This window comes from Ambystoma mexicanum, chromosome 12, assembly GCF_040938575.1.
Source record: "Ambystoma mexicanum isolate Mex_15411 chromosome 12, UKY_AmexF1_1, whole genome shotgun sequence".
NCBI lineage: Eukaryota > Metazoa > Chordata > Amphibia > Caudata > Ambystomatidae > Ambystoma > Ambystoma mexicanum.
This window is the reverse complement of record NC_090936.1, coordinates 571044535-571058301: the sequence shown is the minus strand read 5'-3', so window position 1 is coordinate 571058301 and position 13767 is coordinate 571044535. Positions and strand designations below refer to the sequence as shown.

General features: G+C 46.5%; 1 long non-coding RNA gene across 1 annotated transcript; it reads right to left on the bottom strand.

Moving 5' to 3' along the window:
• Positions 1-6128: 6128 nt before the first annotated feature.
• Positions 6129-13531, bottom strand: LOC138513790 (uncharacterized). Its single transcript, XR_011281818.1, has 3 exons — positions 13463-13531; positions 8492-9560; positions 6129-6358 (listed from the first exon to the last, which is right to left on the bottom strand). It is a non-coding gene; the product is annotated as an uncharacterized lncRNA (long non-coding RNA).
• Between the last annotated feature and the right edge of the window lie 236 nt (positions 13532-13767).

Below are 13767 nucleotides of genomic sequence, written 5' to 3'. Positions count from 1 at the left end.
TAGACATGGGAACAACAACCCATGCTCTATAGACCACTTTGAAGTGTACATGGTCTTTGGCACCTCTTGGCCTTTATCGCTCCCTGACAGCTCCACTTGCCAGCGCAAGTACCCCGGTGCGAACTGCCTTTGATAGGGCGGCGGGGGGTGGATCGGGGCGGTGGTCGTGCAGACAAGTCACAGGAAGACTCGTGAATGGAGACACACTTATGTGGATTGCAGGGGGGCGTCCAGCGTGAGGGGGGATGCTTGGCAGGAGACACGGGGTCTGTAGGTAGACATGGGAACAACAACCCATGCTCTATAGACCACTTTGAAGTGTACATGGTCTTTGGCACCTCTTGGCCTTTATCGCTCCCTGACAGCTCCACTTGCCAGCGCAAGTACCCCGGTGCGAACTGCCTTTGATAGGGCGGCGGGGGGTGGATCGGGGCGGTGGTCGTGCAGACAAGTCACAGGAAGACTCGTGAATGGAGACACACTTATGTGGATTGCAGGGGGGCGTCCAGCGTGAGGGGGGATGCTTGGCAGGAGACACGGGGTCTGTAGGTAGACATGGGAACAACAACCCATGCTCTATAGACCACCTTGAAGTGTACATGGTCTTTGGCACCTCTTGGCCTTTATCGCTCCCTGACAGCTCCACTTGCCAGCGCAAGTACCCCGGTGCGAACTGCCTTTGATAGGGCGGCGGGGGGTGGATCGGGGCGGTGGTCGTGCAGACAAGACCAGTTTGCCGCAGGGCCTCACCAAGGAGAGGCCATCTAACTGAATGTAAGAGGATGGCTGCAGGATCTACTACATGGAATGCAGGGGGGTGAGTTTATAAATACCTCACCCTCCCAGGAGAATATACACTAGATTCATTTAAAAAATCAAAACAACCATTGTTAAAATATATGTTGGGCTTTATTTTAGATTTTAATTAAACATAAATAATAAACATTACACATTGTAAAGTTGAGGTTGCAGCACATCGAGGGAAAATCCGCGGTATTGTCCACTGTCACTGGGGAAATGTTGTCTAATGGCAAGTACCGCACAGGCAGGTATTACTCTCCGAACGCGGTGTCCGAGCCTCCCGTGAAGCCACCAAGTGAAGCAACGATAGGCCACCAGCCTGTACCACCTGTGAAAAAAAAAGATGCAAACTGTATTAAACTGACCAAACTTTCTTATCAATGTCGATTCAGGTAACACATGTCATTTTTCTTAGAAAAAAATTATATCTAGAAAATGCACTATATGGAACAAATTTACATGCGTTCGAATGATATGTAAATGTAATTTTATATGTGGGAGACGACCATGAAATAGTGGTGGCATCACTGACATCACAAACAGAGTATACTTACTCGTTACTCGGATTACGCGGACGAACAGTGCCGCGAAGTTCGTGCATAAGCACCATCATCATCCTCAACACGGTCCGTGAGAGGCAGGCTTCCCTGAACTCTGGCAGCTCGGTGATGCATTGCGGACTTTGCTCGCCTTCCTGCAGACTTTGCTCGCTTTCCGAAATGTAGGCCAAGCACCCGGAATTTTCACGGCAGCAGCAGTTCTCCTCCTCAGTTGGCATTAGCTCGCACCGATTGCACGTGCACCAGGTGGAGACGCCGTCCATGCGACATGGTCCAGGCTCTTCATCCGTTGACTGGTCCTCCCAACTGCCGTCCGAATCCCCATCGTTTTCGCGTGCTTGACTTTCCAGTAGTTCTTCCTCGGTGTACTCGGGCTCGTACATATACGGCATTATTGTGGCCATTGTGCGGTAAAGATAGTAAAATAATTTACAGAGATGGTACAGGTGTTCACACGGGCTACAAGCGGCGAAGGTAGCTGACCAGAGCACAGAAACGAGTCACAGAATACTCAAAGTAACACAGAGAGAGGAATGGAATCGAAAATCTGCTGCTGTGTGTTGTGAAACGGTCTGTTTATACTTATTGGGGAAAGAGGCGTCCTGCCATTTCCATGGCAACACGTCAATAGCTGAGGCGCAGCGATTGTTGACACGAGACGTGCTTGAAATGGGCAGTACGCGTCTGCTGATGTCAGGCTCAGGGGCGGGGGATTTGATTTAGTGCCGCAAAGGCAGGTGAGCCAGGTCGATGCGGCGGAATGATAGGATTATCACAAAATGGAGGCTGATTTCGAGTGCGATAATGGGCGAAAAGTCGGGTAAGGTCCATAGGAAAGTTTCCTACGATCTACCGATTTATGCTTACAAACACATGGCCGACCCGTAGGGACAATAAAAAAAAAGTCCCGGAACTCTCCTTTAAGGCTTTCCTTTGTAGTTTCCTGTGTTTTTTGCTAGAAAGCAATTGTTTGTTTCTTTGGCTCTGAGTTAATTTTGGCATCAGTTGAGATATCATTTGTTGTTGTTGTGAGGTTCTTTGGTCATTTGCACTTCCAGTCGTATTTAGACAAAACCCTACTTGTTTGGGGACTGGTAAAGATCTTTTTGCTAGAGTGTCATGTTGCTTGGTCCCCTCGTCCATGACTTGACAGACTAAGCCATTTGGAACGTTCTCACTCGGCTCATCCTCCTCAATCAAGTATGTAGATAAGTCGCATAAATCAATGTAAGCACTGGATGTATTTGAGCCCTCATTATCTGATTCTCCACGATGGCGTTTGTCAACTGTTGTTTCTCTGATATGTTGTGGTTCATCTCTTTTTTATATTACTTTCACCAATGTCAAATTGCTCATTTTTTTCAGTGTGGGCCAGATGAATAGACCAGTTTTAGGTGGTGTTGAGAGATTCTGTATACATTTTCTTGTGTTAGTATGTGGTCTTTTTGCAGGATAAGCTTGTCGTTTCTTGGAATGAGACAAGCTTGTTTGTTGAGCACTTAAATCGTTGCTCGTTTTTGTTGTCTCCGTTATGATTACTTTTTTAGTGGAGAATATACCAAAGGAAGCCGGAGTCTTGTCTACATCAGCTTCCGATGATTTCCGCCCAGTTGGTTTGTTGATGCCTCTCACATCCTTCGTTGGTAATTTGCTGTTAGATCTTACAATATTGGCGGCTGAAGGCTCACACACGTCTTGCTTGTGCTGGCCTACCACCGGCAGTGGCTCTTCTTCAGTCAAGGTTTGGACGGGTACTACAAGAGTCTCCTTTATCACTGATCCTTGAATCAGTGAAGTTGAATTTGGAGAACACTGACTCACAGCTACGTCTTTTGCGAGGAGACAAGATTGTTTCGTTGGCGAGGGACTTAATGTCCCGTCGGTTTGAGTTTTGTCTTTAGACAGTACGCCTCTACTCAACTTCTGAGCATGTAATCTGTTATCAGAGTGTCTCAGCCATTTAAGAGCCTCTAATAAACCTTTGGATCAATCATCTTTAGAACCTTGCTCTCTCGCAGCTAGGTCACTTAGTCGATGCTGCCAATGAGAGGTTAGCTCAGCCTCACGTTCCATCTGTGTTTGAAGGAATCCGTCAAAACTATTTTTGATAGTTTACTTGTGAGATTTAGTAAAATCGCTGCTTGATCATTGAGGGAGTCATTCAATGTCTCATACAACTTCACAAAAGGAATACGTGCTAGGGACATTGCTGCAAGTAAGTTGTTATGAATTTGTATTGCAGCAGCAGTTGATAAATTTGACTTGTGTCCAGGGTCCAATGACCAAGTCCATTCGTTTGAGTAATTTCAGCATTATGACATCCTCTTAGACTCAAAGGGCCTCATTACAACCCTGGCGTTAAGGGTTTAATGGCACCGTAAAAGGCTGCGGCGCCGTTAAACCCTTAACGCTCGATTCACACTTTAACGCCTGCTTTTTGCAGGCAATAAAGTCCAACCCGCTAAGGGACCTTGGTGCTAATTACGGCACTGTAATTTACGGTGCCGTAATTAGCGCCTTCCCCATTCCCATTGAGCCCTATGGGCCAAAAATGGGAATGGGGAAGGGGCCATGGTGAATGGGGATTTACCCCCCCGCCAACCTTGGAATGGGGTGGTAAATTCGCCATCCACCATGGCGGAATCCGGCATGGACCATGGTGCTAATAGCACCATGGTCCAACGCCAGGGTTGTAATGAGACCCAAATAATCATTTTGAGTCAATTGGACAGAACAATCCACTTTGCAAGGTGATGTTGTTTGAAAAGCAAAAGAGGTTGTTGATGGGGAAAGCAAAATCTCAATTGATCTTGTTGTTGGGTGCAATGTTATTCAATCTGCTTTGCTTTCTCGAAGATCTACTGACTCTGAGAGTTTTTTTGTTCGTTTATCGGGTATTGGCAATGAGTTGGAAAAGCTTGCACATAGCTTTTCCTTCACCAGCAAGTAGTCGGCCTTCAGTTGCTCAGTCAATCTGGCTTCTCGTGCTGCAAGATCGATAGTTACTGAAGAGTCGCTGTGTTGCTTGGTACTAGGGAGCACCAACAGTTTTGGAGTAATCTCTGTCCGTCTACCATTTGATATTCTTTCATCGCTACATTTTTCTGTGAACTGGCAAGTCTCGTTTTTAAATCAGTGTTGGGCACTTGTTTGGATCCATTCATTGCTGCTTCATCAGTTGATAAAACGCTCCTTGTCCCTTCACCCGCTTGTGCTTGGGGCAATTGTAACAGTACGTTTTGATTAGGGTCATTTGATGTTAAATCAACAGGTTTGCTGTATTTACACTCTTCTGTGTTCTGCTTTGTTCCTCATCATTGGAGCAGTCACAAAACGTTGTCTCGTGCCCTTCTGATCCTTTGGAAAGAGTACAACTTTCCATTAACTCGTTGTCGGTTACGTCAAAGGGCGTAAAGAACAACGCAGAGCAACTTTCGTCTCCACTAACTGGAACCGCTAGGTTTAAATCATCAGCACTTTGCGGCACCGGATCGAGTCCCTCGAGCGTTAACAGCTCGTTTATGTCAGTTTCTGGTGGAACGCAATTGCTCCCTATGGATAGACTGTTGATGGAAGTCACCAAACTGGCTGGTACCGGCACAGTCACAGGTAACACTGATGTTTTCACAGTTGCAACCTCTCCCTAGTCAAAAAGGAAGATCATCCTGGAATCATTCTGGAGTCATCCGATGACTCCATTCTAGAGTCATCCATGGAGAGTTTAGGAAGATCATCCCAAGTCTGCGTACAAGCCAAAATATTTAATGAGATGATGACTCTAGAGTTATCACAGAAACTACTCCAGGATGAGTTCGGATTACTTCCAGTGATGATCTTGGATTACTCCAGGATGACTCCATGACAACTTCAGGATGAGTGGGGGATTACTCTAGGATGACTCTGACAACTTCAGGATGACTCCACGACAACTTCAGGATGAGTTGGGATTACTCCAGGATGACTTCAGGATGAGTTGGGATTACTCGAGGATGACTTCGGAATACTCCAAGACAACTCCAGGATGACTTCATGACAACTTCAGGATGACTCCACGACAATTTAAGGATGAGTTTGTATTACTCCCGGATGACTTCGTATTACGCTAGGATGGCTCCATGACAACTCTAGGATGGGTGGGGATTACTCCAGGATGGTTCCATGATAACTTTAGGATGGGTTCTGAATTGTAAATGATTAATGCAGACTACTCCAGGATGAGTTTTAATGATTTCAAGATGCTTCCAAAAGATTTAGGGAAAGTGGTTGGATTACCCCAGGATGTATCCCTTTTGAGTAACATTGGTGGCATTACTTTACAATGACTCTAGTTAGACTTCTAGATAGTTTACAGGGAAAAAAAAATTATATGGAATTTTGCAGGTGTCACTTCATCTTTGCTAGAGCACCCGTTAACTAAGTTCCCTCGATTTAGTGCACACAACTACAAACACCCCCACTTCCCAGGTCACAAACCAACCTGTAAGCTCCCTCATTTCAATTCTCACCTCTAGCCAGCATGGCCTCACCCCCAATAAACTCCCACAATTGCAAAGCACTGCACTAAAATACACTCTTCCAGCAGCCTACGCAGAATCTGTTAAAGGTCTACCCGCATGACAGACTGCCGCCAGTCACTTCACCCAATATCAATAAGAGCAGCTAACAATTACCCAGTTCATATTATGATTGTAGCAGCTATAAATTGTTGATATTTTAATATAGTATTGCTCTTGTTATAAGATATCTTCAATCAAACATAGGCTCAGAAAGTGTTCAGCATTTTTTTATTCAACAAATTCGGTTTAACAGCATAGCTGTATTCCATAAGAATGAAAAGGTTTGAAAAAATACCAACAAATATCATCGATCCTGCATTTCAAAATGCAGAGTCTTCCTTAGGCCTCTTCTGGCATTGCAAATTTTGGTGGCGAGCTTCCTTATCACCCAGCCGTCCATAGTAGGCCAACTGTTAGCCTTGCAGACAGATCTCAAAGATTCTACAAAAAAAGAAAGGATATATGAACCTAAATGGACATCTGAATAGGCATTGTTAAATTCCTTATTGTAGAATACATACCAGATTAATGTTAAAATGTCAATTTACAAATGCATCACTACATTTAAATGCATTTGTACACAAAGGATGGAACTGAAAATGAATTATGGTTTTCTATGGCTGCATTCAGAATTTTATGGTCTTTAGTGTAGCTATATTGATTTATATCAGTTAGAAATAGAAGGCATAAGTGAAAATGGGGAAATAGTCTTTCAAACCCTTTGCTAATTAACTACCTCCCCTTTTGCCCATACCATTCTTACACCCGATACATATCTACCAACAACGCGCACATATCTTGTACCCACACTCACACTCCCATCTGCACAACCTCTGCCACCCACTCCTACTCCCACCTACTAGATAACTTCCTCTATGCAGTTGAAGGGGCCAAAAAGTATTAAAAAAACCAAGAAAAAAAAACATGTTAAAAGAAATACAAATTTGAGATACTCTTGGAGTAATAGACTACTTCCTCCCAAGAGTTCACTCTTGTTTTCTTTATCCATCCTACTTTCTTTGCAAATGATATATGGCATTTATAACGCGTCTATACACAAGTGTTCGAAATGCGACGAGGCAGGGGAGGGGGAACAGAGGGAAGACAGACAACGATCTTACTAGGCCAGGTGTCATTCAGATCGCACAAATGCATGGGAAGGGGAAAAGTGCGAGGGGAAGGGAGAGGGGAAAAGTGCAGTACATGGGAGAGGGGGAAAAAGTGCAGTACATGGGATAATAGAATAAATAAGAAAAATAAAGGCGGGATGATGGCAAGTGCAGGGTAAGAGCAGACATAAGTGCTGGTGGGGGACTGTAGGGATACAGAATACAGTTCCCAGGTGTGGGGGTTGCCAGTGCAGGTGTGTAAATGGCAGGGCCTAGGCCCAAGGTCACAAAGGGTGGCCAGGTAGCCAGTGCAGTTTCAGCCAGGAATTCAGCAGGGGATGGGGGGGGGGGAAGGTTTTGAGGTGCTTCCGGAACTGGAGATGGTTCTCCTCAAGTTTCAGGGAAGCAGGAAGGCTGTTTCAGAAGGAGGCCCCTGCCGAGGAGCGAGATCTACCACCAACTCGTTGCTTGGAGAAGCGACAGACCCTGAGGGAGTTGGAGGCGGATGATCGAAGAGCTCGAGAAGGAAGATTTTTGGGAAGAGAAAGTTGAAGGTATTGCGGCCCCAGGCCCAAGAAGGCCTTGTGGACAATGCAGAGAGTGTTCAACTTAATCCTTGCAGCCACCTCGAGCCAGTGCAGAGATTTCAGTCCTGGAGAGATACGATCCCTGGGCTTGAGGCCAAGGACAAGTCTCACAGTCCTTCTGGATAAATTGCAGAGGGCGGAGAGTAGAGGCAGGCAGATGTGACTCTCAACCTGTTTGACGGATACCTGCAGCAGGTGCATTAACCCACTACACCATGAAAGGAACCCTAAACTGCGGAAAGGAAAAGACGTCTAGCTGTTTGTGAGCCATTTTTCTTGTTTGGCTCATTTATCTCATACAGAATCACAGCTGCTGATACAGTGGCAGGGCTTTTAATGGGATGAGTTTGGGGGCTGCGTCGCCCCTGAAGTTCCCTTCAGGTCAAGCCGAGCACTATGTCAAGAATTGATGTGTTCACGGGCGCCACATGAGGTTGCTTGCTCCACTCTGGAACAAAGCCCTGACTCGGCTAATGCGTATTATTGGCCAGCAGACTCCATGATTTGACAGACACAGTGAATAGCTCAGTTGGTTGAGCACCTGTGAAAAGAGATTTACGTTCAAACAACTGGCTTGAGCTCCGTTTTAGGATTTCCTTATTCTGAGGTTGATGGTGTGAATGTTATTGAGTTTAGAGACGCCCTCAGCGACACCAATCACTTAAGCGCCGAGAAGCAGGCTAGTTTCTGGTTTGCAAATGTATACACTGGCATGACACGAACATGTGTGTGTTTGTTCAAAAGGGAAGTAACCACGTCCCCCATCTCTGAAACTCCCACCCCTTGCCCCTGGGTGCGTTATTCCTGTCCCCTGGGGGAGGGGGCGCATAGTAGGTATGCTTGCCCTGGTGGAGAATTAAAATAGAAAGCGCTCTCACCACCCAGTAGCAGCTTCATGGCTCCTCTCCCTCCTCGGTGGGTGGTCCAGTCCTTCTGTAACACAGGAGGGGGTGTGGGAGGGAAGGAAAAACAGGTCAAGTGGGCGCACATATCAGCAGACCCAGCCTCGCCCCCTCTGCCAATCCAATTCAACCTCACGCCATTATTTTGATCGGCTTTACCTTTTTTGTACATCACAAGGCAAACCTGAGCAAACATGCATAGCGCACAGAAACGGTCTTTTCGAAACAAGGCACTAGTTCCAATGTTGGCAGAAAAAGGATCTGAAAGTGATTTGACAAGGATCACACCGAGTTGAAGTGCAGAAGCTAGGACTAGACTCGGTCTGCTTGCAAGCAAGTTCGGTGGGGTCCAGCCCAGGGATCCAGGTTGAGAGGGGACAAAGAACCAGTCCAGGGAGTCACCAGTATCCAGGCCCAGCCCAGTGAGCAAGCGAGTCCGGTGGGGTCGAGCAAGGGTGAGAGGTGACCCAGAACCAGTCCAGGGAGTCACACTAGTATCCAGGCCCAGCCAAAGGAGCAAGCGAGTCCAGACCAGAGAGCAACGGTGAGAGGGGACCCAGAACCAGTCCAGGGAGTCACACCAGTATCCAGGCCCAGCCCAGGGAGCAAGCGAGTCCGGTGGGGTCGAGCAAGGGTGAGAGGGGACCCAGAACCAGTCCAGGGAGTCACACGAGTATCCAGGCCCAGCCGAAGGAGCAAGCGAGACCTGTGGGGTCCAGCCCAGGGAGCAAGGGTGAGAGGGGACCCAGAACCACTCCAAAGAGTCACATGAGTATCAGTGCCTAGCCCAGGGAGCAAGGTTGAGAGGGGACACAGAACCAATCGAGGGAGTCACACAAGTATTCAGGCCCAGCCCAGGGAGCAAGCAAGTCCGGTGGGGTCCAGCCCAGGGAGCAAGGGAATGCCCAACTACACTGGTGTAGAAAAGACCAGGTCTGGCTCCTTCTTCATCCGGTAGTCCCCAATTTTATTTTGAAGGGCCTTTCTGTACTCGGATGCAGAGAATACTGGAAAGCCCATTTCCCTGGCTTTACATGGATACATTCTGAAATGCAAAAAAAGATATTGTGTAAAAAGTTTGAAAAGAGCAAGCAAAGTACAACTAGTCGCCGATATAAACTTTATGAAAAATAGCAACTGGTAATGCAGGCTATGTGAGCAAAGCGGTTCATGATATGATTGTTTATTTATATAGCATTGATACACAATATGTTTCAAAGCGCTGCAAGGCAAGGGAGGGAACAAGGGAAAATCCAATGACATTCTTACAGACCATGAACAGTAAGGATGTGAAATTAACTATCGTACTCGGCCTGACGACATTTCAGATAGTGCTAAGACATAGATATGATATGGCATTTATAACGCACCTATACACAAGTGTTTCAAGGCACGACGAGGCAAGGGAGGGGAAACGGAGGGAAGACAGACTACTATGCCAGGTGACATTGAGATCACGCAGTGGCCGAGGGAAGGGGAAAAGTGCATGGAAAGGGGGGGTGGGAAGTGCGGAGCAGGGGAGAAACGGATAAATAGAAAATAAATAAATAAGGAAGGCAACAAACAGTGGTAGTGCAGCCAACAAGTGGCAAGTGCTGGGATAAGGCAGCAGACAGGGTGTGTCTGATAAGTGCATAAAGATAAAGGGCGGGGGGGGCTGTATGGGTACAGATATAGACCCCAGTGCAAGGGGTTGCCCTGAGGCAGGGTGGGTGGCACGGTGAACAGGTACCAGGAGTGGTCTAGAGACCTCATCAGGTGTGACAGGGGAGAGGGAGGAGAGAAGAGGGGGGCCCAAGAGATGAATTGTGAAGCAATGTGCACACCCGCAAGATCAATCTCTAGTGTTCCATGTGAGAAAACAGTCAGGAAATGGATTTCTATCTACACACATGACACATAAGCGCCCAACTCACTTCCCACCTAAGTTACCTTTACTCTATAACACCTGATTATTATTATCATCAGATGTACATGTACATAATTTATTAACATTGGACTGATACAAGTCCGGGTTTGCTCTAAGCTCGAACCTGTGTTTGCAGATCATGCACAACTGTTTGAGAAAGTGCCTAACTCACTGAGCTATCTTACTTCACCCCACAACACGCATGGTACACATCCATGCTTGCAGCATATGGCACACATTTCATGAGCACTATAACTCTGCTGCCCCCACAACTACAGGACCATTGGCTCCGTTATTAACTAGTTGCTCTCCATGAACACATGTTCAAACACACTTTCCCCCGCCAGGAGAACCAACTTGAAGATTATATACCATGCCACCTATAGCATAAAACGCTTCCCGGGAAAGCAATATGTCGTGTTGGAATCCTTCTGTTTTCAAGACCATAAATAATGACAAAGGTGTGAAAGAACTGCCCATAATTTTCACTTGTGCCTCCACCCTACAACACTGTCCATATGTGGGCACATCTCCACCTACATGCCCCCATTACAATAAAGCACGGCGCTTACGTCATGCGAGAATGCTTGATAAAGAGACAGTAGCTTTAAGATGTTAAAAAATTACACTGTGCGCTTCTAGGCTTCTATATCCTTGGTAACATCCCAATCTCACTTGCAGGCTGCCATTGCAGACCTGCCCTCTTATCCACTAAATGAACAGTCATGCCCATTTAACTAATTCCTTAATCTAATCTAATCTTCTAATCCTAGTGCTAATACCGTGCAACATTGCACTTGTACCAGTGAAAGGTTTCTGCAATCTGACCCATGGTGGGAATGTATGGCCGTTCAGCACTCCTACTCAGGACTTTAGTTTCCCGTGCCATGTGTGAGAACAGTCCTTCACTCCTATTTTTTTGGGACTGGGTGGCCTCAGGCATGGCAGGGGGGACTTGAGATCCGCGTTTGTGACTCTGGTGTAATGTACACATGTAAAACATTACTTTTTCTGGAGTGACAACCCTGGTAAAAATGATGTGAATCTCACCCCCATTGAGTTTTCTGACTCCAATAGAGGGTTTAGGATTCCTGTGTTTAAGGGGCACTCTGCCTTTCCACATCCCCACGTTACAAGGAGAAGCCAAAAAGTGTTCTGATGGTACTAAAAATCTAGAAGGCCCAAACAATAAGACACAGAACAGCCTTGCACATATTTTCCTTTTGCAAAAAGCCTGGAAATGATTCCCCTGACCATGCGTGAGAAAGGCATCCATTCCCGATTTTGCTTAGAGTTCTAGGACTTGGAAGTTTTCCTAAATTAGAAAAAAAAAACTACAAGTACCAGAATTCAAGGGGGAAAACAGGATTGGTATGCCTTCTTACACGTGGCCAATGGCAACTTCCGAGCCCTGCTTTTAGCGTTGGTTGTCGGATATACATTATATACATTTGAAAAGCACATTTATATTGTGCGAGGTAGCTTTGCATCCACTGTGGAACACTCTTCAGATTTGTAGAAATAAGGTTACTTGGTGACTTTCTCTTCGAGTTACACCAGGAACTGAAGTAGAGGGATCACTGTGCTTTTGTGGAATAAGCCCAACGAGGGAGGTGTTAGTGGTTGTTTCTAACATTTAGGGGTCACCTACAAAGAGAACCGAGCACTGCACGCAGCAGAACTCCCTGCCCCAAGGCTCGCCCCTGTCCGAATTCCCAGCAGGAAGCCCCCCCACCCCACACAAGGAGGACAGCAGAAAGAGCAAGAAGGAGAAAGAGAGACCGACAATTGCCAGAAAGAGAGCCAGCTGGAGGCAGAGAGAGCTAATATGGGAGAAAAGAGAGAGTGTGTGATACACGACTGGAAGAAAAAAGCGGTGTGTCTGAAGAAGCAGTAACTCAACCAGCTGCTGACAGTGACACCCAGAGCAAGATGGATGGGCAGCGGGGCAATATACAGAAACAGAGCAAAGAGACAGGCGAGAGGGAGCGCAGGATACACAGGCCAGGCTAGCAGGAGGGAGGCTCGAGGCGCTCCAGAAGCAGGGACAGAGTGACAAGTTTAGAGGAAGTCTGAGGACAGGATACACTGCAAGAGGGATTATGAAACTGGATAAAAGGTGCGCGCAATAGCCAATGGGGCAGAGTGAGCAAGAAAGGGGGTCACCAATAGGCGAGTGAGAGACTGCTGTGGAGGAACGGCAAGATAGAGAAACAAAGAATGGTTATGGTTAGGTTAATGGAAGCAAATAAGAGACACACAAAGACAAGTGTTGTTAGAAACACAGGATTCAAATTTCCAAAGGCACATGTGAACCACAATGCATACTGTGGCTGTACATTTGTTAGACACCTTTCAGACTTTGAATGAAAGAAAACGTAATGAAATTAATTAAGCGGGGGATCTGCGAAACTCAGTTTTTTCCCCCTCCCCCCCCCCCCATGTCTTTGTGGCTGCCGTTCACTGTATTGTTAGATTTGCGTGCGTATTCGGACCAGCCTTTTCAATGTGCAGCTGTAAGTTTAAATATCACGTTGTTAATCTTTAGATTGGAATATAGCATTCATAGTGTGCTTTCACTGCTTTCTTTCTTCCCCGCCGCTTTCTGTGCTGCAGTTACCGGTCTCCCAGGCAGATTGGACTGCCCTTTCCCCGCTTTCTTGTCCACCATCATGTCGCTTGCTTTAAGGGGTCAAGAGTCCGAAAGACAATTAAGCCAGAGAAACTACACCCATCAATCCGTCGCAGCTGTGTAAATAAGCTGAACGGAAATGTTGCCTAATGCGAGTGGCTTTTTCTGAAGTGGCAGCTCTCGCGTTTGCGATGTGCTGCTAACAGAAGCTTTTGAAAGGGCTCGGGTGGCCGGCGGGGACGATACATTCCGTGGTGCGAGACACAGGCGAGCAGGACCCACGATGCCCAGCTTCCCCCAACAGCCCACGAGTTTAAAAAACAGACAAGTATGGTCCCTGCATGATGAGCCTCACTCACAAATAAATAAATAAATAACCCCCAAACAGTGTGCGCGCCGTAATTACCTTGCTTTGGCTTGTTTGCATCCGCGCTTGCTCCATCCGCCATTGCTGCTGGTGTGCTTCCAGATCAGGAGGGGGGAAAAAAGCCGAATTCCCTCCAAAACAAGTCCAAAACAAGCTCACCCCCCCCCCCCAAAAACACAATAACGCAAACACACATGTAACCCAGACATAGTCCAAAACAAGCTCACCCCCCCAAAAAAAACACAATAACGCAAACACACATGTAACCCAGACATAATATTTTAGAACTAAAAGCATTTCCTAAAAATGCATTTCATTTTTCTGGTAATTACTATTTTCATTTC